This window comes from Eschrichtius robustus, chromosome 2, assembly GCF_028021215.1.
Source record: "Eschrichtius robustus isolate mEscRob2 chromosome 2, mEscRob2.pri, whole genome shotgun sequence".
NCBI classification, from domain to species: domain Eukaryota; kingdom Metazoa; phylum Chordata; class Mammalia; order Artiodactyla; family Eschrichtiidae; genus Eschrichtius; species Eschrichtius robustus.
Window position 1 is genome coordinate 153,474,356 of NC_090825.1, and position 27,536 is coordinate 153,501,891.

General features: G+C 43.0%; 1 long non-coding RNA gene across 7 annotated transcripts in view; it reads left to right on the top strand.

Annotated features, from left to right (window-relative positions):
* Positions 1-27,536, top strand: part of LOC137759774 (uncharacterized) — a 51,843-nt gene continuing 24,307 nt past the window's right edge. For 4 of the 7 annotated variants that reach the window (XR_011073160.1, XR_011073162.1, XR_011073159.1 and 1 more), the window contains exons 1-3: positions 1-221; positions 24,917-25,046; positions 25,433-25,564. This is a non-coding gene — a long non-coding RNA (uncharacterized lncRNA). Of the gene's footprint in view, positions 222-24,916; positions 25,047-25,432; positions 25,603-27,536 lie in introns of all 7 variants that reach the window. The other 3 variants (XR_011073163.1, XR_011073164.1, XR_011073158.1) reach the window with 3 other exon arrangements.

A 27,536-nucleotide genomic window follows, 5' to 3' on the forward strand; every position in this document is an offset into this window, starting at 1 on the left:
GCGCGCGCGCCCGTCGGAGGGGGAGGGACAGAGCAGCCATTGGGCGCGCTCAGGGTGGCCGCTGCGAGTGTGGGGCGAGCGTGGACCGCGGCGCGGCGGTGCGACTCCTTCCCCGGCCCTTCTCCCCGCCCCAGGCGAGGGCACCGTGTGGCGGCGGCGGGGCCAGCGAGGCCGGAGGAGGCGGCTGTGCCCGGGCATGGTGGTCTGGGGCAACGCGGAAGGTGAGCGGCCCCCGGGCCGGCGGCGGGGGTGGGGGCGGGGTGGGACTGGCCTCGCGTCGCCGGGCGGCGGCCCAAGCGCGGGCGGCCTGAGGCGGGGCGGGGGCGGCGCGCCGGCCCGGCCCCCGCGGCCCTTGGTCTCGCGGCCTGGGCGGCCCGCGAGAAAAAAAAAAAGAACTTAAAAATTGAGAGTTGCATGTATAATAAAATGGCATGAAACTATACACAAGCATTGTCCCAAAACCAGTTTGCTGGTTTTGATACTGTAATATAGTTAGGTAAGATGTAACCATTGGAGGAAACTGGATGAAGCATACATAGGACTTCTGTGTACTATTTTTGCAACTTCTTTTTTACCTCTGATTTTTTCAAAATGAAAAAAAAAGTCAACAATTTTAGTGCTGTTTTCTTGTAGATGAAATAGTGTCCCGCCATGAAAGCAGTGAATTACTGATAAAAACCGAGGGCTACATCTCAAAAACATCATATTGAATAAAAAAGCAAATAGCATAAAAAGATATAGTATAAAGCTCAGAACATACACCCTAAACAATATGTTATTTAGAGATACAGCTATGAGAAAACTAACAAGAAAAGCAAGTGGATGATAAGACACAAACTTGAAGATAATGTTTATCTCAAAGGACTAACGGAGGGTATGTGACCAAGAAAAGGGATTCAGGGTCCTCAAAGGTGATTGTAATGTTCTTTTCCTTAAATTTTTATTAATCACTATTTTATAACAACTCTGAAGTCTTAAAAATGTATAAACCTGATCTTTAGCATTTAATAATCACCTTTATTGAAAAGAGTAAAATTAAGTGAAAGGTGAATAAAATTCAGCAACATTAAACATGTTTGATAGAGCATATAATTATAAGAGCATCTAAGAGAAGATTGGGTTCTAGTTTAAATTCTGGTCTGACTAATTTGGGGTTAGTAGGTTTTGGTCAGTGGTTTTTGAAGGGCGGTCCCTGGGCCAGCAGCATTAGTACCACTTAGATATTTGTTAGAAACGTAAATTCTCAGACCTTACCCCAGACCTACGCTCTTGGGGAAGAGCCCGGCACTCTCTATTTTAACACAAACCCTCCAGGAGGTTCTGATGTGCACAGACTTTTGAGAGTCACCAGGAAGTTCAACTTTCTCACCCATAAAATTAGAAGCTAAAACTAGATCAGTGTTTCCCAAAGTGTGGTAGATGTAGTACTGATCATGTGCAAGATGTTTTTAAGTGATAGACACATCACCATTTAAAATTTTATTTATTGTAATGTTTGTTAGACTAGTACAGATAGCTTACCAAACCCCTAAGGTCACTGATGTTGTGTCATACATTGCTAAGTTTAAAAAAAAAAAAAAAAAGGAAAGGAATCAACTTAATGTAAATATAAATAATAAGGCAAAATAGTAAGGTATGTATAGCAGAAAGTAACACAGCATTGTAAATCAACTATACTCCAATAAAAATTTAAAAAGTAAGGTGATATGAGAATATCACAAAATTCCTGGGGTTAGTTCTTAGATACTAAAGTTTCGGTAGTCCTGAAGAGGATCAATCTTGAAAATATTTTCCATTCTAAAATTCTGAGACTTCATATGCTTGCTTTTCTTACAGATCTGCCTCCTTAATTTTGCTTTTTAAAATTCAAGCTAATACGTTAAAAGTTTAGTCCACACAGCTTGTGTTGGGAGAGGAATGGCCTGTTACTGTGCTTTTGTATTGGGGGATACTTATCTGAGATTGAAAATTTAACCATAGTTAATGGAAAGTGTGGATAATGCACATGCGAATCATTAAAATTAAATATATTAAGGAGAAATCTGTTTTGAAAACATGATTTAATTTTAGAAGCACTTTCTTTCACTACGTGTAGTATTTATAGTGGAATAGGCAGGTGGTTTTATGTAAGGAAATGAAATGAGGTTTGTGGACAGTAAGAAACATATTTTGATAATTAGGGATTTAGACTTTGAAAAGTCTATACAAGTTATAAACACCTACAACATGACCGGCCCTTTTGTTAAAAAGTAAATTTATTTATTTATTTATTTTTGGCTGCGTTGGGTCTTTGTTGCTGTGCGTGGGCTTTCTCTAGTTGCGGCGAGCGGGGACTACTCTTCATTGCGGTGCGTGGGCTCTAGGCGCGCGGGCTTCAGTAGTTGTGGCACTTGGGCTCAGTAGTTGTGGCTCGTGGGCTTAGTTGCTCCGCAGCATGTGAGATCTTCCTGGACCAGGGCTCGAACCCGTGTCCCCTGCATTGGCAAGTGGATTCTATACCACTGCGCCACCAGGAACGCCCATGACTGGCCTTTTTAACTGGCATTTTAAATAGCTTTTTTGAGATGTAGTTCACATACAGTTCACCCACTTAAAGTGTACAATTCAGAGGTGGTGTATAGCCAGAGAGTTGTGCAGCCATCACGGTGCACAATTCTAGAACATTTCATTACCCCAGAAAGCAACCCTATATCCATTAGCAATTATTCTCCATTCCCTCTACACTCTCAACCCTAGGCAACCACTTATCTACATCTTATTTCTATGGATTTGCCTATTCTGGGCATTTCATATCAATAGAATTTATATTTCATATAAACATAATGATATGTAGCCTCCTGTGACTGGCTTCCTTAATATAATATTTTCAAGGTTCATCCGTATTGTAGCATGTATCAGTACTTTATTCCTTCTTATTGCTGAATAATATTCTGTTCTATTGATATTATATGTCACTTGATGGACATTTGGGTTGTTTGCACTTCTTGTCTTTTATGAATAATGTTGCATGTATGAACATTCATGTTCAAGGGTTTGTGTGAAAGTATGTTTTAATTTCTGTTTTATACCTCGGAGTGGGATTTCTGGGTCAGATGATGACTGTGTTTAACATTGTAAGGAACTGACTGGATCTAAAATGCATTCTCATTTAAAGCAAAATTACAAGTTTGCTGAAAACTTAAATACATTTCTGTTCTAATTTATAATAAGGTACCAATTTTGTTTGTCAATGGTTTTATTACAGACTATCTCTCTAAAATGATATTTGGCAAAAATCATCATTAAAATACATGTTTTTGAAAACAGCAGCTTACAAACGGCTGTTCTACATCACAGTTTATCATCATTTATCAAAATTGTCACATCTTCTGTGACATGGTTCTTTCTCTGCATATTTTATCGCTGCCTGTGTCATTTAGCATTTAGGGGAAAAAAATGTCATGGAATCTGCTTCCTGAGCTGATGATTGAATTCAGATTGTTTTGGTTGACTTTTACAAATAAATTACATGTTAAGAAACTGATGGTAGTTTTTTTTCTAAAATTCTCGTTTCAGCAATAATAAAAATCATACTTCTAAAATAAAAACATAACATTTTGTAGTCTAGCTGCATCTGACCCTTGATATTTCGCTGTGTTGCCCTATTAATATTTTGAAGTTATAAGGAGAGATACTATTTTGTGTAATGAGAATTTATGTTCAGTAAATTGTTAATATTTGACTTTGTCTTACTTTCTTCTAATGCTTTCCTAAAGGCTTATGTACTAAATTAGCTACCTTTGGATTTCTTTTTAGGAAAGGTGTTCCAGATATTTCTTTTTCATACCTACTTGTGAAATGAGGTTTTTAGCACCTCCTTGTTATGAAGGAATACTTCTGAAAAAAATAAGATAAACAACTAAATGCAGTGAATAACTGAAGTAATAGAGAAGTGGTAGTGTAGAAAAAAGATGCTCCTCAGGGAAGAGAAAGAAAAAATACCAGTTGGACTTGAATGGATAAGATTTATTTAAAGCCTTTCATTGCTGCATGGAGGATAAACAAAAAGAGTAGTAAGGCAGCATGAGGCATTCAGTGTCCTTGTAAAGAAGACAAGAAATATCCTTAATCTCTGAATCTATAACTATAAGATTCTACACATAGATCAGCTAAAATCATCCTTTGTTTTATTTCTAGTAGGGATAAGCTGTTGTATGCACAATATTGTAATGGATGTTTGTAGTGAAGACTTGAAGCATTTGGATCATTTGGGAAGTAGACTCAGACAGGGTTTAGTGTGTAGAATACTTGTAAGCATGTGCCCTTGGGAACAACATAGTGGGAGGGAGGCAGAGGCGTCAGGATTGGGCAGAAGCTTACGTCAAAGTGTCTCCTTGGCCAGCCTTCTAAGAGAGGTTTGTTGATAGCTTGGCTGTGGGGTATGACAGAAAGAGGTGTCAGGATGATTTCAAGGATTTCAGCCTAACTAACTAGAAGGACGAAGTTGTCATCAAGTTCATCCTTTGAAAGGAGGTTTGGTGGAGAAGATCTGGAGTTAGTTGGGCCTGTTAAACGTTCGAGATCTGTAAAACATCTATTGGCAGAGGATGAGTTGGTGAGTCCATATGTGAAACTGGAGCCCAGGAAAGAGGTCTGCAGTATATATAAATATGGGGGTGGTCAGCATAGGATAGATGCTAATTAGACCAGGAGACTAGCTGAGACCACCAAGTGAGCATGTGTAGACTGACTTGAGGATGAGACAGGGCTGAGTCCTGGGACACTTCAGCGCTTAGAAATTGGGGCAAATAGGGGAAACCAGCGGAGGAGACTGGGATGGAGCCCCAGGACCCAGCACACTGCTTAACAGCAGTGGGTAGTAGATGTTTATTTAGTGGATAAATGTCCAAAGGGGAGGGAAAATAACATGGGACAGTGATGAATTTTATTTCTCCAGGTAGAATAAATTAAAAGGTGAAAAATAGGATCAACTGTTATCTATCTCATCGGTGAATGGGTGGGGAGTGAGTCATGGAAATTAGAATAAAAATAGATGTGTTCTTTTCTATAAAAATAGATGTGTATACATATAAAATAGGAACCGTTCCTTTTAATAAACAAGTATTTTTAATGCAGTTACTTTCTTTTAATCTTTATGGTACCTATTGTGCTTGTGTGTGGCTAATTCTTCGAGAAACTGTATAAAAATGTCCCCTGTGTATAGAGATGAATCCAGTTCTTCAGATTGATTATTTCTGTTGTTTGTGAATATGCTTTAAAGTAGCACATTAAGTAGTTGAAACTCATTTGAGAAATTATCCTATATTTGTATCTCTCTTCTTTGTACTAAATGACAGAAGAATTTCATTTATATATTTGCTACCATATATTTGATAATTTACAGTAGAATTTTCAGTGTTCTTCATGGTTAAAATTGGTACTAAAGGTGATTTGGAAATTGTGTTGAGCATGTATCTTGCTAAACTATAGAAGACAGACATTTTCTTCAAGGATTTTATATTCTAGGTGAAAAAGTTAAAACATTTATGGAAAGGTACATAAACAATTTTCTTGGGAAAATATACAGTTATGTCATTGAAACTCTGAGTCCTGTCTTACACTGAGCGGGACATTTATTAAAGAATAGACTGAAAGCAGAAATATCTGTAAGCTTGAATTTTGACAGAATGAAAGAAGAATACAAAAATCAAGCTCACAAACTCAGCTGCCTTGATGTGGATGAAGCTTCTGTAAACAGACAGCTACTGTCCTTGAATAATAGTTCACATATCTTTTAAAGTGAATTAAGCTTTGGTTGTATTGGACCTGACCTGTCGGTGAGAAGGAGATGGCTGAGTCCAGGGAGGCGTGTGAGCTTTCTCAAGACAGACTAGAGTCGCTGGTGACTGAGACAAGTAGTGAAGCGTTATTTCAAGGGTTGAAATGTGAATAGGAACCAGTGATTTAACAATGCTCATCTCTAACTTTAAGCCTTTCCTTGAGCCAGAAACCTTGGTTTTTTATGAGAGTTTGAGATTCCCTGAAGATACAACCTAGATTGGACAGTTACCCGGATCTATTATACATTTAAGCTCAGGAAAGTTATGTGAACTGTGTTACTGCTTCTTGTTTTTGTGAATTTTTGGTCCAGGCTTTCAGAAAGACCTGAGCTGAACTCTAGGACAAAGCTTGTGGTGACCACCATTGCTGTTTCAAGCCACTGTCCTCTGTGTTTCTTTCTGTCATTCAGGAATTTTGTTGTCATAGCTCCTCTATGACTGACGTGTGTGTGTGTGTGTGTGTGTGTGTGTGTGTGTGTGTGTGTGTGTAGGGGGTGTCCTTCATTTGTAAATTCTGTAATCTTTGGACCTTGGATGGAGATGGTAAATACAGAAGTCTTAGAATAGAATTGGTCCCAAACTATTTTGAGAGAAAACACAAAGCATATTAAAACTTACATTTTCAATTAAAGCATAGGGAAACCATTCACAAAAAGGGTGCAGAAGTTGATGCTGTTGTTTATTGTGTTATATGCTGGTTATAGACCTTCATTTTACGGTTATTTCTCTGAAATGCAGTAAAAAAAACAAAACCAAAAAACAATGCCTAGCACCATAGCAGCCCGTATGAAATGAGGCATATGCTGTTTCTAAGACTCACAGCATGTTTTTCTGATACTGTGTTTGCCCATAAACATGTTGATGGTAGGTGCTGTCTGAGGCAGGGGCGGTTTTCCTATGGAAATCCTCTCTTGAACATACTGGTTTCTGATTCCCCTTGAGGAAGAACGAAGCTCCTTTTTGCTTCCTTAGCAAATTTGATACTTCAAGTATTAATAACATAGCCAGTGGTTGATATGTATCTTGATGACTTACAGGTCATCATAATGGCTGCTCTGTCATAAGTTACTGTGGTTTCAGAGTACGTTAGAACTCTACGCAGCGTTTTGAGGTGGGAGGGAGCTGAGGTGTAATGAAAGAGAAATTCCCTGCACAGCAGTGGTGATGCCTTAATGATAAAATCATCTTGCTCGGTCTCAAAATCACTGGGTCTGCCAGCAACAGCATTAGATGTGAAGTCTGACCTGGGCTTACAGTTTGATTTTGCCATTAAAAGCGTTATGACTTTGCCCTCAACACTTCTGCGAGTCTAGAGGAATGTTAATTACTAAATTAAAACAAATTTATGAGATCCTTTTGATGGAGTAGAGTGTAATATCTGCTGAGTGCCCCAATGTACGTTGAGCCCTTTAGAGGAGAAGACTTATGAGTGGTAAAGAGTAGGCTGCTTTTGGAGAAGGAAGCATGAGGTGAGATGGCAAATTTGGGAATACGTTTTCTAAGGAAGGCCTTGGAGGAGGCCATCATTCTGTAAACCTGAACTTGAGATACAGCAGTGTCAGTTTTGGGGATAGGAGGTCTCTGGGGCATTTATGATTGGGAGTGTGTGAAAATACTGATTCAGAGCCAGGAGACCCTGTGACATTGGCTGCATCTAACCGAGGTCTTTCTCATTTAGGGCCCCAGACTAGGGAAGCTACAGTTATCTTCTGAAAGATAGTAAAAAAGATGATCTTGCTGCTCTTAAAGTGAAAGAATCCAAATTTTGGTGAAGAAATGTTTTAGGGACAGGATTGCCCCCATGTTTTTAATATCACTCTTGACTGATTGTTTATTTCGCTTCTTATTTGGGGAAAAGTATATGGAAGTTTAGGTTGGGAAAACTACTTGGAAGAGTTTCTTTTTTTTTTTTAAGTCCTTCAATCAGTTATTTATTTATTTATTTATTTATTTATTTATTTATTTATTTATTTATTTATGGCTGTGTTGGGTCTTCGTTTCTGTGCGAGGGCTTTCTCTAGTTGCGGCAAGCGGGGGCCACTCCTCATCGCGGTGCGCGGGCCTTACACTATCGCGGCCTCTCTTGTTGCGGAGAACAGGCTCCAGACGAACAGGCTCCAGACGCGCAGGCTCGGTAATTGTGGCTCACAGGCCCAGTTGCTCCATGGCATGTGGGATCTTCCCAGACCAGGGCTCGAACCCGCGTCCCCTGCATTAGCAGGCAGATTCTCAACCACTGCGCCACCAGGGAAGCCCGGAAGAGTTTCTTAAGAATAACCTCATTAAAAAAAAAAAGAAAAAAAAAAAAAAGAATAACCTCATTAGATAGTTCGTGTGTAGATGTGAGAATAAAGTTTTCTTATAAACAAATGATTTTTTTTATGGTTCAAATATTTTATTTTCTTTAAAGATAGGAGTAGATTTTATAGTTTGAGACTCTTGCTATTATTTAAGCAATAACCAATAAATAAATGTGAGTAAGTAGCAATTATTTAGGAAGAATGATATAATGATGAACTATTGGAAAATATAACAACTATAGATAGCATTGTGGAATTGGAAGGGCCTTATCACCTGATTGTATAGACAGTTTATCTCATTATTCAGCCTCCTCACTGTAAAATGGTAAAAATATTAGTTGATCCAGAGTTATTTTAAGGAGTAAAAGAGAATTTATTCATTCAACAATTATTTATTAAGTGCTTACTAGATGCTGAGGCACATGCAGGTTCAGAGGATGCGTCTGTGTATTAGAAAGAAGAAAATCCTGGCCTTCATGGATTTTACCGACTAAGAGGCAAGAGGCTTTACCCAGTGATGACAAACGAGATGAGGGCTTCCAGTGTGCTCCCTGCAATGGTGTTTTAGACTGAACACAGTGCCTGATAGTTGCGGTAGAAGAAGACTAGCACCAATGTGTCTTGGATGCAAAGTACACCCATTATCTCATTTAAGTCTAACACCAGTTCTATAAACTAGGTCTAGTTTCCCCCCTTTTACAGCTGAGCAATGTTGTGTTCTTTTAGGTCTGTGATCAAATCATGGTTATTAAATAAATTAATGAGTAAACTTAGACCTAAAGTGTGGTCCAAGGTCTTCAGCCAGATAGTGGCAGAGCTGGCACTAGAACTGGTTTTGACTCAAGCTCAGGGCTCCTTTCATTGTACCGCATTGCCCCTCAGAGCGTGCATGGGCAAATAATCGTATGTACCATGGTAGATAGGAAGAGTGCACAGTTTCAGAGATCCCATACTTGCCAATACGAAAATCATTTCACACAGTACAAATAATAACAGTGAAATCAGGGCTGCTAGCATCCTCAGTTTTAATTCCCATCGCTAGTTATATTCAATTATCCAGTGAGATGGACTTTGAGCTGTGGATTTAGTGTATTAAGTAATAGGATCCAACTCTAAGTTTTCTCTGGCAAGCTATTGGCTGTGAAGTAAATTCAAGGCTATTCATCCAAAATGTAAGGTGTCCTGAAGTAGATGTATATGTCATCTTGTCTAATGCGTGGGTTGTGTGAGAGATTTTTCTTTCCAAATTGAGTCATTGGAGACCATTGCTCCTATTACTGCCTTTGAAGTCCTGCAGCTGGTGAACCTTTGGTAGTTGAGATTTCTTTCTCAAAAAACAAAAAACAAAAACATGTATTATAAGTACTTGTAGTCTAGTTGTGTGTGGGTTACGTGTCTTAATTAGTAAAGTTCTAGTGAATGTCTTGGGATTTTATAAAAACTTCAGTAATAACTAAAAATGAACATTTCTGATCCTTTCTCGTGACCCCATAATCAAATCCAAGTCAGTTTCTACTCTCTGCCTGCTATCCTCCAACTCTGAACCATCTTGAAAATACTTGTTTTTTCTAAACATTGTTAGTTTAGGGAGTTACTTGGAGTGAGAGAGTCTCTTTCCTTTGGCTTCCTTTGGGTCAGCAAAGCAGAGGAGTTAGTTTTGGAGGGTTCTCCTTCTATGCATCATCAATTTCAGTCCTTGGCAACGTCTCTAGTCCCAAAGAAATGATGTGGGACTCCCCACGTCTTCCAGAATTTTTAGAAGGCATGTGATGTATTAACAGTACCTGTGTCTCTTCTGTAATTCATTTGGGCTCTGCAAAATGCCAAAGTGTATCTAATAGAGCAGTACAAGACGTGTGCCTATTTTCTTAAAAGTCAACCTTAATTTCGTGTCACTCCAGTCTGCCGCTGGTCTACCCAATAATTAGGATTTTAAGGCTTATGAATAGTTAGGGGCGCTCCTAGTCCAGAAAGGAGATGCAACTGAAAATATGACATATATTGGCACTACCACTGCAGTGCTTTGGGTTTAAATATTCATCAGACGAAACTAAACTCTATGAAATGAATGCCAGGATAGACCAGTCTCATCCTGATTTCCTGTCTGGAGTCTATTGCTATAAAAGGTGTATATGTTTGTAATTCCTGCCCCTAATATTCCCTTGCTTCTGTAGAGCAGTGTTGCTTTCCCAAGCACTTAAATATGTTTGATTTTACCCTTGCACCTGTCTTTTAAGGCAGACAAACTCAAGTTGACACACACAGTTTTTTCTCATGACAAGGACCAGTTGTGATTTATGGCCATTTACAGGATGTCAGTGATGTGGAGAGGGTACATTTTGAGCGAAGAAGGCTATATATGTATATCCTTTCACTTGGCAATAAAGAACATGGTAAAAAACTGTTTTCTTCTCAGTGAAGAGCCCTTAGGCTAACTTCCTATAATGTTCACCTAATGTGTTACTATGTTCAAGTCACCTTAACAAATATTTCTTGAGTGCCTGCCTCCTGCAAGGTATTCCACTGGCTGAAGTGAAAGTTTCTGTGAGAAGCCTGATGTATAGAATTTGGAAGTAAAAAAATGCAGCGTTAGTGTGGGTCTTTACTGCTTTAGTTGAAAAGAAAGTGTTATGAGGTAACCTGTCTTTTCCTTTATGAATTTGGCTTGTTTAGCAAGAAACGTATTAACCAAAGATGAAAGGTAGATTCAGGAACATTTATTCACTTTTGAGTGTAAACTTTTATTTTCACCAGAAATTCCTAAACACCTTGATTATAATAAAGTACAACCCTGATTTTGGCTTTTAGGGCCAAGGATAAAAGATTTGTAGACTTACTGAAGAGTAGATTCTGTGAAAGCACAGACTCCTGATAAACGCTGAGTGCCCTGTAGTCCTCTAGATCAGCGGTCCCTAACCTTTTTGGCACCAGGGACCAGTTTCGTGGAAGACAGTTTTTCCACGGACGGGGGATTGGGGGTATGGTTCAGCTGGTAATGTGAGTGATGGGAAGCGGCAGATGAAGCTTCGCTGGCTCCCCGCCACTCACCTCTTGCTGTGCGGCCAGGTTCCTGGGGGGTTGGGGACCCCTGCTCTAAATAACTGTCCTAAAAGTGGAAGAGCCAGTCTTTTTGTTGGTGAGGACCCAGTGGCCTCCATCATTGTAACTACTGTGATATAACCTGTAGTGTGTGATTGATAAATAATTTAATACTGTTGACAGGGGTATTTGTTGCTTACTTTGTACATTTGCAAGCAGTTCTTTCTTCCTCATGATACTCCTTGCATCAATAGTTGAGCGAAATGACATGATGAGTCAATAAGACTGCTTTCCCTGTGACCAGAGTTGTCAGGACAAGTCAAGGTCTAATCAGACATTTTCATTTCATTAAGTTGGACTTTTGCCAGAGCCTTCTGGAAGCCAGCATAACACTTGTTCTTGCAGGTCATTGGCCCAGACACAGTCACATGATTACACCTGCATGCGACAATGTCTGGGAAATGCTGTTTTATAGTCTTGTTTCGGAATAAAAATCAGGCTTCTGACGTTAAGAAAAAGGCTACTGCTGAGCTACCCCAATTCTTTTCCCTACCTCCGATTTCTTCCTGGTACTTAGATGGAAGATCTGGCTGTATTCCTTTTCTTGAACTCTGTGTGGCATACTTGGGTACTTCATGTCCTAGTCTTTCAACCTGAGAGGAGGATCCTTCAAGTTTTTGCAGCTTTCAGCTCCATGAGCTCAGTAGGAGTATCCTTGAAGCAAAATAAGAACAGGGTGTTGCATGCTCTTTTTTTGTTTTTTAATTTCAGATTTTAATGATCAATTTTAGTTATCTATGCAAAGTGATTCATGCAGATCATAAAATTCTTAGAGGAAAAGGAAGCCTGGGACAGAAGACATGGGTCCACTGAGGGCGGTAGTCATGGTTTGCAAATAAAAATTGTGACTGCAGCCAGAAGAAGGAACAGTGGGTGCTGAGAAAGGAAATGACAGATAACCATTCCTAGAGGGTTTATTTGGCTTTTTAGAAATAAGTAAACGAAAAGTTCCCTCTAGTTTGCTGCTTTGAGTCTTCCCTTTGAACACATCATCTAGACAGAGTTGACATAGATGGTTCTTTTAATTTAAAATCTCTGTAGTCTTCAAACAAGGAGGCCCCATGCAGGCAGTCTCACAGATGGTTGTACATGAATTACCCATCTGTCTTCAAGAAAGGGAGTTTGTGATTTCCTTCTAAGAAAAGGATTTGCAGGATGTGGCGGGAACGAGGTGAGTGAGGCCTTCAACTTCCATGCAGTTGTAGACATTTTGGAGGCAACTTGAACTCTTTGGATCATACTTTAATCCCTGGTACCTAAGGATGGCGATCCTAATTTCAGCATCTGGGTGGTATTCATGAAAGACTTCTGGTTGAATAAGTTAGGAAGGATGCTCATATGAATAAACCTTATTATATGCCCCAGTTTCTGGGCAGCCTGCAGTACCGAGTTCTGACCTGGGATTAGGATGCCTTGTGTGGAGCTAGTGCCACTGCAGCTCTTAAGTCTCATCCAAGATGGTTATTTTCCATGTGCTTCTGAGTAGCTGTTTCTTTGGCTTTCTAATAGCATGGATACTCAGCATAATCACAGACTCCTAGATATGGAAGTATCTGAATGATAATGTAGTCTAATTTCGAAAGAAATGAAATGAAAGAGGCCAAGTGACTTGCTTCAAGGTATCTGGTAGAAAAACTGGTGTTAGAACCTTGGTTCCGTGTTCTCAGTCCAGTGCTGTCTTGCAGTGCACTGAATTTCTCAGAGAAAATGAGACTAAATGCGGTGTTTTTCTGTGTCCTCCTTTGCTCCTGGTACTTAACAGACCTGGAATCTACTCATGTATGTGTCAGGTTTTAGATCAGCAATAGGCTCACTGATTATGGAAATAATTGGGGAGATGTGGTATGTGTGAAAGTTTCAGGTAAGCGAGGCAAGGGGTTGTTGTGGTGGATTGGGAGATGTTTGCCAGTTCAAATCACATTTCTGCAGTGCGTGATGGGACTTGGGGCTCTTCTTTCTGTAGCTTATTAACAGATAAGCTGTTTCGCTGCTGGAGCTGCTGAATCTACAATAGCATGAATCAGCAAGAAGGAGGTGTGATGAGTCACGTGGACTTAGGCCTTTCCCATTGCCAAGGCTTGATATATTCACATCTTCCACTTTTTTTTTTCCTTCCGGTTTTACTGAGATATAATTGACATACAGCACTGTAAAAGTTTAAGGTATATAGCGTAGTGCTTTGACTTGCATACATCATGAAATGATTATCACAGTAAGTTTAGTGACCATTCATCATCTCATATAGGTACAAAATTAAAGTAGAAAAAAAGTGGTTTTTTTTTCACATCTTCTGTTTTTTCCTCTTTGTAGAGGCTCATCACATGGAACGATAGCATGTTTAGTCTTCTGTGTTACACTTGGTTTAGTCCACGTAATTACATGTAATGTAAAATTACATACAGTGCAAATCAGTCAAGAGGCTATCTTTCCTTCCTCCATCTCTGAGACATGGGTGACCACAGGAGGCCACTCTGTTGACATTTCTTGCTCTTGTCGTGGCCCTGTTGCCAATCAGTCTAAAAAAATATTTTTCTGTGAATTTCTTGTGAAGTTATTTACATGAAAAGTTTTCTAAACGTATGTAATTCAAACTTGATTCTTTGTTTAATGCCAGTGTAATTTTTATTGACTAGAAAAACAATTATATGAATTCTGGATTTTCCCGGGAAATCTATAACATGCCGATCTGAAGTTCATATGGGACCTCTGTCTCCTCGTGAGCCCTAGGTAAGGTACAGTGAGGATGGAGAGGTGGATAAAGGAAGGAGTGAGTGATGCTTCATTGAGGAAGGTGAGCAAGGTGGCCAGATAGGTTTGTTTCATGACAAAGAGTGTGATTTAAGCACTTACTTTCTTTTGAAAACCTCTCTTTTCACCATCTCCCTATCCTGATATCACAGGAGGAAGGAAAAAACCAAACAAACCTGTTGCCTCATCTCCTAAAGCAGTGATTCTCAAACTTTAATGAACATGCAAATCACCTTGCATTTTACAAGACTGCTGACTCTGATTTAATAGTGGTGGGGCAGTGGTTCTCAAAGTGTGTTCCTCAGAGCAGCAGCTCTGGTTCCGCCAGCCGTGTTAGAACTATAAATTCATGGACCTCGCCTGACCTGCTGAATTAAAATCTCAGAGGATCGGCCTCAGAAACTGTTTTTACACATTCACCAGGTGATTCTTGTGTACCTTGAACATTTGAGAATCACTGCCATTGAAGCTATTCTCTTGGGATTTTCCCAGGCCTCTGGTATTTGCTACTCTGTGATTGGGCCTTGGTATTATTCCCTTGCTATTTAGCAATTGAAACTTTTGGGCAGAGATGTTACTTGAGGCTCCTGACTGGATGTTAGTGTCCAGCAAGTTAACTGGCTCTATTAAAGTATGTTTCTTAGTCCTTCACCACTCTCTCTGTTATAACCCTGATACTTTGTAAAGCAAAGATGCCATTTCATGGAATCATGAACATCAGTACCATGGCTAGACACCATACGTAACATGGCGATTGGGTAATACCTTAAAAGGTAGACTGAAAAAGAAACCGACGAAATAAAACACCCCAGAAGAAAATGCTCTTGTAGATTTTCAGGGGTTTTACATGTTAATATCAACTGAGTCCCAATTCACAGATAGTTTCCATCATATTAATAGCCAGTGGGCGTTGTTACCTAGATTCTATGCCTGCTTGGTTCAGATGGGTGCAACCATGCTTAGCAGTGCCTTTACCAGTGTTGCCATTACTGGTGAAGGAAGAATATTTTATAATAGGGATTGGATTCTCTCAGAAGTCAGTTTTCTTAAGGTATTTGCAAAGGATGAATGTTACCTCCTACAGTGTTTCAAGAGCTCTAACTTTAATTTTCTGAAAGTTTTATTGATTTCCTCCAAAGGCTATAGCTGGAGAAATACGCACTGTATGTTATTATTTGTCAGATTGGTTACAGGGTCTCCAATATAGGTGGGCTGAGGCTGGGTTTGTGCTTATCCTCTGGGAGGTTTTTCATCTTAGAGAAAGGATCCATGTGTTTTGTGAATCTCTATAAAGCAGTGAGAGGAGTTCAAAATTTATTAGAGTATTCGACAAGTGCCCCAAAGAGCGATATTTGGGCACAAGGTCTAGATGCTAATGTATTATGTTCTTTGAAAACAGCTTAAATATAAGTACATTATAAGAACCCTAGTGAAGATTTAAGGGTAATGCTGTAAGATCTCTCATAAAGGATTCACAAAAAGTGCTGCAATTTTGTAACCTTTCCAGAAGCAATACAGTGTATGTTCACCCCTCATTTGCAACTTGAAGAAATTTACCCAGTTTATGCGGAAAATTGAAAAGAGGCAGATGCTTATTCCTAAGCTAGAGTTTTGAAGGCCAACAATTAAAATAAACATGTCTCTGCCAAAACTTGAACTAAATTTAAAAATTTAACATATAAATTAAAGCTTACTTAAAACTAAATTTATCAAGGAAATACATTTGTTTTGCATTACTGGTTTCAATTATTGTGAAAAGGCTTCCATTTCTATGGAACACTGAAGATTTTTTAAAGTTTCAAACAATTTATTAGACAATTGCACCACTGAAAATGAGTTACAAGTGTCTGGCTTAAATGTATGAACTATTAGCACATCGTTGATGAGCTTAGAGAGAGATGTTAAAGCAGCCATTATCCTCCTGCAGTTTCATGTTCCTGTTCCCAGGGGACTGTAAGAAACTGGTTTGTAGACTGAAAACAGATAAAGCTATGGGCTGAGGATATACGTAGCATCTCTTCTCTCCTATTCGTTTGTTCTTTCTCTTGGGAATCTGAATTTTGGGACATTGCTGATGAATTGCTGTCAGGCATGGGTACTCTTAGTTTATTGCCATAGAAGAAGAGAGAGATTACTTCCTTGTTTGCAGTACCTGTCTGCTCTAGTCCTGTCTGTACAGTGTTTCCTAATTAATATTTCCTAAACACCTACCTCATAACTTTTTTTCATTTACTAAATATTTATTTAGTTCTTGTTTTCCCAGCTTTCTTGAGGTATAATTGACAAATAAAATTGTATATATTTAAAGTGTACAAACTGATTTGATACACCTAGACATTGGGAAATACTTGTCCTGATGAAGTTAATTAACATTTTCATCACCTCACATGGTTCCCCTCTACCCCCATACCCTTGTTTTTTTTTTTTTTTTTTTTGGTGGTGAGAATGCTTAAAGTCTATTTCAGCAAATTTCAAGTATACAAGACAGTATTATTAACTACTGTAACCATGTTGTACATTGGATCCTCAGAACTTATTCATATTCTTCTTAAAACTGAAAGTTTGTACGTTTGACCAACGTTTTCCTGATTGCCTCATCTCCCAGACCCTGGCAAGGACCCTTCTATTCTGTTTCTATTAGTTCAATTTTTTTTTTTTTTTTTTTAAGATTGCACATGTAAGTGATACCATGTAGCATTTGTCTTTCTCAGTCTGACTTTTTCCATTTAACATAATGCCCTCCGAGTTCATTCATGTTGTCACAAATGACAGGATTTCCTTCTTTTTTATAGCTAAATAATATTCCATTGAATATATATACCACATATTCTTTCTTCGTTCATTGATGGACACAGGTTTCCTTATCTTGGCTATTGTCAATAATGCTGCAATGAACATGGGAATGCAGATATCTCTTTGGGATACTGATTTCATTTCCTTTGGATATGTATCCAGAAGTGGGATTGCCGGATCATTCGGTAGTTCTATGTTTAACTTTTTGAGTAACTGCCATACTGTTTTCCATAGTGACTGCACCAATTCACATTCTCACCAACAATGTACAAGGGTTCCCTTTATTCATATCCTCACCAAGATTTGTTATCTCTTGTCTTTTTTCATAATAAACATTATAATAGGTAGTGAGGTCATATCTCATTGTGGTTTTGACTTGCATTTCCCTGATGATTAGTGATGTTGAGCACCTTTTCATATATCCGTTGGTCATTTGTATGTCTTCTTTGGGGAACTGTCTATTCAGGTCCTCTGCCCACTTTTTAATTGGATTTTTTTTTTTTTTATTTTGCTATTGAGGCATATGAGTTCTTTGCATGCTTTGGATATTAATCCCTTATCTGATAGGTAGTTTGCAAATGTTTTCTCACATTCTATAGGTTGCCTTTTCATTTTGTTTGTTGTTTCCTTTGCTGTGCAGAAACTTTTTAGTTTGATGTAGTTCTACTTGTTTATTTTTACTTTTATTGCTTGTGCTTTTGGTGTCAAATCCAGAAAGATATGGCGAAGACCTATGTCAAATAGCTTACCACCTATGTTTTCTTCTAGAAGTTTTATGGTTTCAGGTCTTACATTTAAGTCCTTAATCCATTTCAAGTTAATTTTTGTCTATGGTATTCTTTCGCATGTGGGTATCAATTTTCCTAACACCAGTTATTGAATAGACTATCCTTTCCCCATTTTGTGTTTTGGGCACCATGGTCAAAGGTTAGTTGACTGCATATGCATCCCACATAACTATTTTCCTGAAAACTTTCATTTACTCCTGTTTGCTGTGCCAGGATTCATGGCCCTCAGTTTACTGTTCTATTTTCATTGATCCCTAATCATCACTCTGCTTCAGTCAGTCCAGTGATTTTCCTTCTTCCACCTCATCTCAGGTTCATGCAAAGTAGCTTCTTGGGCAAAGTTGCCTTTTCTTTCTAAACAGGTCCAGTCAGATCATCACATATGACTGCTTGTACATATAGAGGAAGGCAGACTATCAGGAGAAAACTATTTTAGGATTCTATGTTATAAACATTTTAACTAAAAAACTTTTAAATTTAACGAGTTCATGCTTCTTAAAAAGAAAATGCTGAACACAATTTAATCCTTTCTAGATAAATTAGAGTGACATTATACACAGTAAAAATAAGTTGCATTGTAGTGATTTCTACTAGACAGGTAAGGTATTAAGGACTAGTTGTCCCTGTATTAAATGAACCTGGGCTGTGTCTTTCTCATTGTTTTGTACTCTCTAATTTTTAATGTGTTTTTTCTTTTGTTTTTTCTCTGTTGCTGTCAGTATCCTTACTGCTGAATCTGTCTCTAAATAGAAGTACTTTCGTTTCTGATATAATTTTTTTTAAATTTATTTTATTTATTTAATTTTGGCCGTGTTGGGTCTTCGTTGTTGTGTCGTGTTGATGCTGTGGCTTCCCCTCCTCTCCCTGTCTTTGGGGAGCGACCCTTTTGTTATTCCTTTACATAACATTTCTGGTATTTCAGGCGGGAGCAGATATAAGTGTTTATGCTCATTCCCCATATTTACCTGAAGGTTCTCCTCTTTTGCTGGGCTGGTTGCACCGGCCTTTGGTGGCTACTGCATTGTCCACACCTCAGGCTGCCCTCCTGGAGACTGTGCGCAGGGATGTAGGGATGCAGGGATACTAGCTGTGGCAGGAACGAGGCGACGTTTAAGCATGGGCCCTGGTCTGAGCTACAGCTGTTGAGCATTTGCTCTAACGCGTATTAGCTGTGTGTCCTTGGACAAGTCACAACCTCTCTGTGTTTCACCTGTGAAATGGGGGTTATAACAACACTTACCTGAAAGGTCAGCTAGATAGTGCCTGCAAAACACTTTGCTGCTTCCAGCACAGAGTAAGGGCTCAATAAATTGGAGCAATCGTTATTATTATTAATATAATTAACATACTATCGTATTTCTCAGAGATAAGAACATCTCTGTATTATCATCATTACATCTGAGATTAGACCAGATAAAAACAAGACCCAATTATAATAATTTCTACCATGGGTCTTCTACCAAGACCCATGGTAGAAATTAGAGAAAAGTCCAAATGATTTCCACCAAGTTATGTATTAAATCGTTTATTTATAATTATATTATTATTTATCATTTTATTATGTTATTTTATTCTTTGCTATTTATTTCTGTATCTAGTTATTTATGAAGCACCTGCTACGTAGCTGGTGCTATATACCGTAAGCCCCATGGGAACCAGGCCACAGAAGTGTGAAAGTGCAGACTCTGTCTTTAGGGAGCTTACATTTCAGCCAGAGAGAATAGTTAAAGAACAGCTAAATACTGAGTCATTAATTACTGGCTGAAGTGAAACAGGGATGAGCAAGGAGATGGTATGGGGGTTAGATGAGGGGAAATGTGGCTTGGGGGAAGATGTGGAATTAGTCTGGGCTTGGAGGATGAGGCAGGGCCAGATGCACCAAAGGAAGGACAGGGTCAGAAGCAATAGGAACCCCTTTCCCCACCCAGAGAGGGAGGGGAAGCTTTGTGTTTGCAGATCACAGTGAGAAGGTGGGGGGGGGGGGCAGGGGCCGCAGAGGTGGGGTGTAAGGTTGGACGTTGAGGTGTAATCAGATTGTGAGCGGCTTAGAAAGAGGGGCGGAGGGGCTGGCAGTTAACGTGGCAGACACTGGCTCTCCGGGCAGGAGGATGGCGGGGCGGATGGTGCAGCAGGTCCCTGGGGCTTTACTCCGGTCCCCATCTCACCCTCAGCAGAAGGAGAACTCAGAGGGAAAGTTTCCAAACTCGCCTGAGAAGCTGAGTGATGGGATGAATGAAAAATTGATGTGGGTCATAAATATTGTAGGAGAGAATGCACCAGATTCCCTTAAGGGTAAAGTTCAGGGAGAAACCTACTGCTGCGGAGGAAAGGGGTTCCGTGGGGGAGAGAGGGGGAGGGAGGGGGATGCCCATCGGGGGTCCCGCGGTGCCACTCCCAGTATCCGGGGCCCCCGGGTCCTTGGAGAAGCTGCTGCTGCTCAGCGATGCTCCTGATGGAACAGAACGGCCAGTGTCCATTTGGTGAAGGGCATGGGGGCAGAGATGCTCTGTCTCCCTCAGCCTCAAGGCTGCTGCCCTGGATTCCTTTCAGCTTCCTCAAGGGGCGATGCAGACGTGACCCCAGAGAAGCTGAGGTCTGTGCTGAGCTCGCTGATGCTGGCTGACACTGGATAGCCCTCCTTTTCCACCGGCCCCACAAGCTCTTCCTCACAAGGCTCTCCATGGGGTCTGGGCGGAGTCCACAAGTCTCTGTGACCCTAGGTGGTCCCCTAGAGGTCAGAGTTCCGGGGCTCTGAGTCATTTTTCTGGTTGCCTCTTTGCTCCACATGCACCTCGGAGCACTGGTGCAAAGATCTTGGTGATGAGTCTTTGCATCCAAATACCTGCTGGTGAACTTTCTTCCGAGAAGGAGCACAGTGAAAGGAGGGAGGCGGAGCCTTAATGCTGGCTCAGGGGGTCAGCCCCCCTGCCCGCGTCCCCAGTGGCTTCTCATCACCTGTCTCTGGCGGTTTATTTCAGGAACACTTGAGATGGGTGTGTAGTGTGAGGGGAATAGTTACAAGCAACCAAGGCAGGGGTGGGGAGCGAGAACAGTCTTGCTGGGTGGTGGGCTGATAAACGTTCACCAGCTCTTGAGGGTAGGGGTAAGGGAGGCACCTTGACTGGCAACATCTGCTGATTTCTGTGTGTTAGCACTCTCACTGTGAGCCAGGTCATGTCACCAACAAGATGCCAGGCGGCTAACACAGTTCCCCAAGATGTAGCAATAGACTCAGCCAAGCTGGTAGGCACATGCCTGGCCCCACTGTCTTTGGAAGCTTAGAAACCTGAGTTGCCATCGTGCTTTCTACCATCAGCCACAGCGAGACTGGGTATCTTGCCTCCCTGTCCCTCAGGTGGCCAAGAGTTTGCCTTTCTCTGGACCCACGGTAGGTTATCATGGTAGAAATTAGAAACTGGAAACCCAGGGGAGCTTTGGAGAGTCCCTCTGGGCTCACTGACTGCTGATGGCATCGGAATCAGATGCAGGAAGGAGGGAGGGGCTGGTAGGAACCCCTGCAGTTGCCCCAGAGACTGAGGGATGGGCTGGCTGGCAACTGGTCCAGCTCTCCCTGCCTACCAGGGGTGTAGTTGGCAGTGCCTCCCACTGGCTGAAAGGTTTCTGATACCCCTGCCAGCCCTCTGAGTCTGTGTTGATGACAGCTACCACCTACCCAGCTCCATTACGGGTCAAGCACTGTGCTGGCTGCAATGTAGACCTCATCTCAGTCAGTCTCACGGCCACCCTAGGAGGTAAGCGTGATCTTGACCCCCACTTTACACACAGAAACCGAGGCTTGGATTAAATAACGTGCCCAAGGTGATACAGTTGGTAAGTAGCAGAGCTGGTTCTGTTTGACAAGAGCTGGGGGGAGTCAGCGCTGGGGGGGAGGGGCGGGGGAGGGGGAGCGGGAAGCCGGACTGGGGCCAGCTGCCCTGTCCCTCCCGGCCCCATCCTGTGGCAGCCAGGTGGGCGGCGGCATCTGTTGGCAGCTCTGGGTCAGGGGCGTCCACTGGCTCCCCCGGCAGGTCTTGGTGGGAGGGCGAGTCAGGCACTCTGTTCCCAGGAGGGGATGGCGGATCTTGGGCTTAATGATGGGCCTGCAGTACTGGCAAAGCGGGGATCACTCTGCCTGCTGGGAAATGTCCTAAGGAACCCAGCTGAGCTGCAGTTACGGAGGTAGATTTCCTGCTCTTTTCCACATCTCATGATTAACCCAGAAGCCTGAGCAGTGCGTGTGATGAGGCTCAGCAAAGTGGCTGTGGGCATCTCCAGCCTCCTTTGGAAGCCCCGCTTTTCCTGTGGAGTAGGTGCCCTGGAATCTGGGCCAGCCGTACACATCTCAGCAACTCGATTACAAGAGACAGAAGAGGCCGGGTGTGTGGCACCAGTAAAACCGCACACACCCTGTACTTCTCTCTGCCTGTTGCTGGTTTGTGCATTTCCCCACCACACCTCCCGAGAGCAGTTTGTTTCCCGGAAGCAGCAGAAGAGAGGTCGGGAGAAGGAGATGCCTTATTGTTGTGAATGTGATGGACGTGGTGGCACCACAGGGGACTGGACACCAAGGCAAAGACTCCAGTGTCTGATGAACGTACTGGTTGAACTTACCGCTTACTGGTCTTTGGCAGGTAATCAGCTTCTAAGAGTCTCTGTTTCTTCATCTGTAAAATTGGATCACGGTACCTGCACTCATTGATTTAACAAATAATATAAACATATAAACCCATACTCTGGCGTATTCTAGGTGCTGGAAATCAAGCAGTAAACAGAACAGTCCCTCCTCTTCGGATGTTAATAGTCTAACATGGGAAGATGGAAAACGGCAATGACATCTGTGTCAGGTGGTTATGATACTTAGAAGAAAAATAAAGACCGGGCTGAGGGGTAGGGGAGACAGTGTATGCGTGTGGGGGTGACTTTTCTTAAAGGACAGTCAAGGAAGGCATCTTTGATAAGATGATACTTAAACAGAACCTGGAAGAAAATGAGGTGCCATATAGATGTCCAGGTACGGCAAAGAGCTAGTTCAAAGGTGCTGGAGTGGGAGAGTGCTTGGCAAGTTCAAGGAGCATGAAGAAGCTCTGTGTGGCTGGAGGGATGGGAAAGTGGGGGTCAAGGAGAAGAGGGCAGAGAGGGTGTGTGTGTGTGTGTGTGTGTGCACGCAGGGGCTGGTTGGATCATACAGCCTGGCAGGGTTACTCTAAGTGAGATGGGAAACAACTGGTGGCCTTGAGCAGAGAAATGACCTGATGTATATTTTAGAAAGACCACTCTGGTTGTTCAGTGGAAAGTAGCTTTTAAGACTGTAAGCTCGGTGCTCTGTGACCACCTAGAAGGGTGGGATGGGGGGGAGGAGGGAGGTCCAAGAGGGAGGGGATATATGTATACCTATAGCTGATTCACTTCATTGTACAGCAGAAACTAACACACCATTGTAAAGCAATTATACTCCAATAAAAACAACAACAACACTGTAAGTGGAGAAGCCAAAAGACCAGGTCGGAGGTGACTGCATCTCCAGGTGAGAGAGGAAGAGAGCTTGGATTTCAGCAGTGGTCGTGGTGATAAGTGACCGTCAGAATCTGGAAATATTCTGTAGGTAGAACCTGTAGGATGAGCTAGTATGAGGGGTGGGTTGGGTGAATAGTGAGACACAAAGAGACACCTCGAGATTTTGTCCTGAGATTGGGATTGACACATACACACTGTACATACTGTATAGCACAGGGAACTCTACTCAATACTCTATAATGGGCTGTACGGGAAAAGAGTCTAAGAAAGAGCAGATATACGTATCTGTATAACTGATTCACTTTGCTGTAAGCCTGAAACTAACACAACATTGTAAATCAACTCTACTCCAATAAAAATTTAAGAAAAAAGAAACAACACTTTTGCAATAAAAAAAAAGATTTTGTCCTGAACGATGGGTAACCTGGAGTTGTCACATATTGAAACGGAGAAGTGGGTGAAAGGAGAACCCTTTGGTTGTGGGGTGCAGGAACCAAGAATTTGGCTTCAGGCGCATTAAGCAGCAGTAGTCTCTTGGATACCCAAGTGGAGGTGATGGGTAGACAGAGGCGTGTGAGCATCCGGGGCCCCGGGAGAGGCCGGGGCTGGGATACGCTCATCAGTGTGTAGTTCATTAACAATCTTGGGGCTGCATGAGATCATCAAGGGAGTGAGTGAGGACGGAGAAGAGGAGTGGGTGGGACATTCCAAGGTTTAAAAGTCAGAAAAATGAGACAGAACCAGCATGAGAGTCAAGAGAGCCTGCTTAAGACGGGACATAGTACAGAGTGGGTGCTCAGTAAAGCACAGCCACTGCCATCACCATGACCATCGGTATTTTCATGGTTAGAGTACGGAGAAGTGAAGTTTGAAACCAAAATAGCAAGAGTTCAGGAGGACGCACTTCATCTACTTTTTCCTCTTTTCCTTCCCTTTCCTCTGGTTGTGCATCAACCGTGGTCTCAGACTTCCAGCTACTTACTAGAAATAACACAAAACCATACAAAACTTCTGGGCACCTTACAAGCCCACAACTCAGTTCAAGATAGTCAAGAAGAGCTGAGGTCTTTGGGTTGTTGGTAGGGTGAGTAATCACTGAACAGAGTCAGGGAACTGGATGTGACTTTCTCCTCTTACCAACTCACTATATGACCTCAGGCAAGTCCGTCCCTGCCTCAGTCCTGGAGGAGGATAGAGACTTCCATTCAGGGGAGAATACTGATTAGCTCACCAAGTTTCCTACTTGGATGGCATCTCTGCCATTTGCTTTTCTCCTCTCCAAAGCATATAGATCCTATCCTCAATTATTAAAGCAAGATAACAGTGCTTTTGATTTCCCTCTGAGAGTCTAACCTCGAATTGTGGGCTGTTTAGTACTTACAAAGTCTGGGAGAGGAGTGCCCTCTAGGAGTGACCATCCAAGGTCCCCCGCCCCATCCACCCCTGTAGGCATTCTGAGGCAGATGCCTCTCACTGGTCTACCAGAAGGCCAGTTACTTGAACCGTATTAGTTTATTTATAATTATCTTCACTGAATTGCATTTTAGGAATCATGCCCTTGGCTTTCATTAAACATCCTTGAAACAGTCATGCAAAGTTCACTGCTGCATTTGCACGAGAACTACTGTTGCAGACACGACCTATACGCTTCTGGAAAAGACTTCCTGAGTGTTTTTGTGAAGCACAAGTCTGCAGGATATTAATAAAAATTTCATTATGGGAAAAGTTGAGTGAGTTTGGAAAAAAACCCAGGTGTCTTTCTTAAAGGTTACCTAAGAGGCTTTACTAACCAAAAGTACAGTGGATCCTTAGAAAGAGGATAAACTGCAAGATTTCCCATTTTGTCGACCCTTAGAATCCTGTTTTGGTGGTGCAGCTCTTGGGATCAGTGCTCTGAGCACCCAGCAGAAGAGGCTCTGAATGCTTCGGGCTCAGTTAGTCAAGCACCGTGAGCTGCAACAGGGAACATACAGACAGGAGGCCAGGTAAGCAAGTGACAGGGGAGCCTGCAGGGGGATGAGCAGCGAATGGGCAGCTGGCTCTTCCGTGCACAGCGATCCTGGGTGCCTGGGGTCCCAAGAGGCTTTGCAACGTCCTGGCTGCATCAGATATTAACTTTGCATCAGATATTAACTTTTTAACTAATTCATGGAGTTAGGGGTCCTAGTCTCAAATATATCCCTCAGTGACCCTCCTGTACAACAACACACAGAGTTAAAATATTTTAAAAAATAATTCATTGTTAGGAAAAGGACACAGAGACATGTGCTGTGTTTACAGTTTCATGGGCGAGGTGGGGAGGAATGCCACTCGCTCCGACAGCTCACTACCTAGGAAGACCACTGAGAGTCTCTCCCCTTCTCCCCCGCAGCTGGAGTCTCTCTCTTTCACTTCCTGACGCGTACACCCCGTCAACCCTCAAATTTCAGCCTCCGAAGCTCCGAGAAAGCCCCTTGGGGAATACTCTGCTCCTCCCTTTCACTGGGCAGAGCGACCAGCACAGGTGTGTGTGCAGACTGCCTGCCCTCCTATCCATGCAAGGTGCATTATTTAGAGGCTAATGATTTCATTTTAAAGTGGGAAGTGAAATATGTTTCGCTAAAGCTTCCAAAGTGAGGGAGGAAGGAGGGAGGAAGAGGGTAGGTCAATGGGTAAATATGATTGCCTGATGGTCTGGGTCCAGCCATCTTCCTAAGGCTGTATCTTTAACTGGGAGGTACAGCAAGATGATCGATATCACAAGCAACCTTAGGAGAACCACACCGGCCAGCCCGGATCAGCAGAGTCTTGTGTGGTGAGATTTAAGGGGGTGCTTAGTTGGCCCTCCAGCTGTAAGTGTTTGCCAGATGACTTGTAACTTCACCACTGGAGCCAAATTCCTTTGACTCTTAGGGCTCTTTCTGCATTCAAGAGCCCTTGGAAATGAGAAATCCCTGAAATGGGTTGTCCCCTGCTGTCAGCTAACCCTGACGCTCAGGAGTAGAGTTGGGAGTAACGGGACGCCGTGTACCCGGGGTCCTTCCTGGGCGTGTGTAACTCTGAGGCTAAGACAGTGAGACTGGCAGTTAAGAAGCACCTCCAGGACCATGTCACCTACTGGCAGGCGGAGTAAGGACCCTGCAAGGTGGACAGACATATCTCTTCTCTTATCATTTGAGGGTTTGAGAGAAGAGGCACCGGGAGTTTAGCCTGAGCCCTTCCCACAGGTCTAGAGGTGGGAAGAGAGAGGGATGGGCTTTGACCCTGGGCGGCTCCTCCCTCCAGGCCAAGACCCTGGAGGAGGTTTAGTTTGTATCTTCAGAGGGGATGGGGTGCCCAGGCAGGTGACTGAAGACTTTATCTCCGAAGGACCCAGCATTAGAGAGCTGAACAGCCCCAGACCCCGCAGGCCGGGAGAGCTTCTGGGCATCCTTCCGTGGGGTCCCATCACCTCCCTGCTGGAGGCAGACTGGGTACCAGGACCCTGCGGTGAAGGCGACTGGGGAGCAGCTTCCTCCAGCCTCTCCAAGCACAGACGTCAGCGGCGAGGCTCAGACTTGGTGGCTGTGCTCTGTCTCTGCACAGGCTTGTGTACGCGCAGCGGGGGACCCACGCAGGGGACCGGGGTGGGGAAGCACACAGGAGGCAAGTGCAGAGTGGCGGCAAGTGGCGGTGGTGATGCTGGGGCAGTGCGAGCGGACAGTGGCTCTCCTGGAGGCTCCACCCCTCGGCGGGCTGGCGTGGGACCTGGGAACGGACAGTCCACGTGGAGGGGCAGCTACTCAGGGCTGCCCTGCCGGGGGGGCGGGCGGTGCTGTCAGGCGGGGGCTGCCTTCAGGGTGGAGTTGTAGCAGAGAAGTGGGGTCACCCCTCTTGGAAGCTTTGAGAATGCGTATGAGGAGGGAGCTGCGAACGGAATCCGGAAAAGGTAAGGAGTGCCAGCTTGGTGGAGTTGGGTGCTGGCAGAGCTCGCCTTGGAGCCGTGGGAGCGTTCCCAGGAACATCCAGGGGATCGCCACCGGGGCCCCAGTGGTCCCACAGGCCTCCTGAGGCTGGCTGTGCTGTGCTGAAGCCCGTATCAAGGGCCCTGGGGACGGCAGCAGAGGCCAGCATGGTTGAGGGTCCCCCGCACCCACCTCATCTCTGCAGGGACCACAGAACTGCACGCACCGTGGGTGTTCTTCACCTGCTCACAAAAGAGCCGGGTCATTGCACGCAGCAGGAAAGGCTTGAGGGGGGGTGACGGGAGGAAGGGCAGGAGCAGAGATTTTCCATCTTGATGGTTTTGTTCAAGGCCAGCCCAGAAGCAGCTGACGTTGGCTTCCTTTATCCAAAGGGCACGGCGAGTGACCCTCTACAACCCAGGGATCCTGAAATATTTAGAAGCTCTAATGTTTGGGTGGGAAGAGAACCTCTTTTGGATGAGAAGCTCAATTATTCAGGAAGGGAGAGCTCCCGTTGTCTGGGGCGTAGCGGGGGCACCTTCCTGCTGCGTT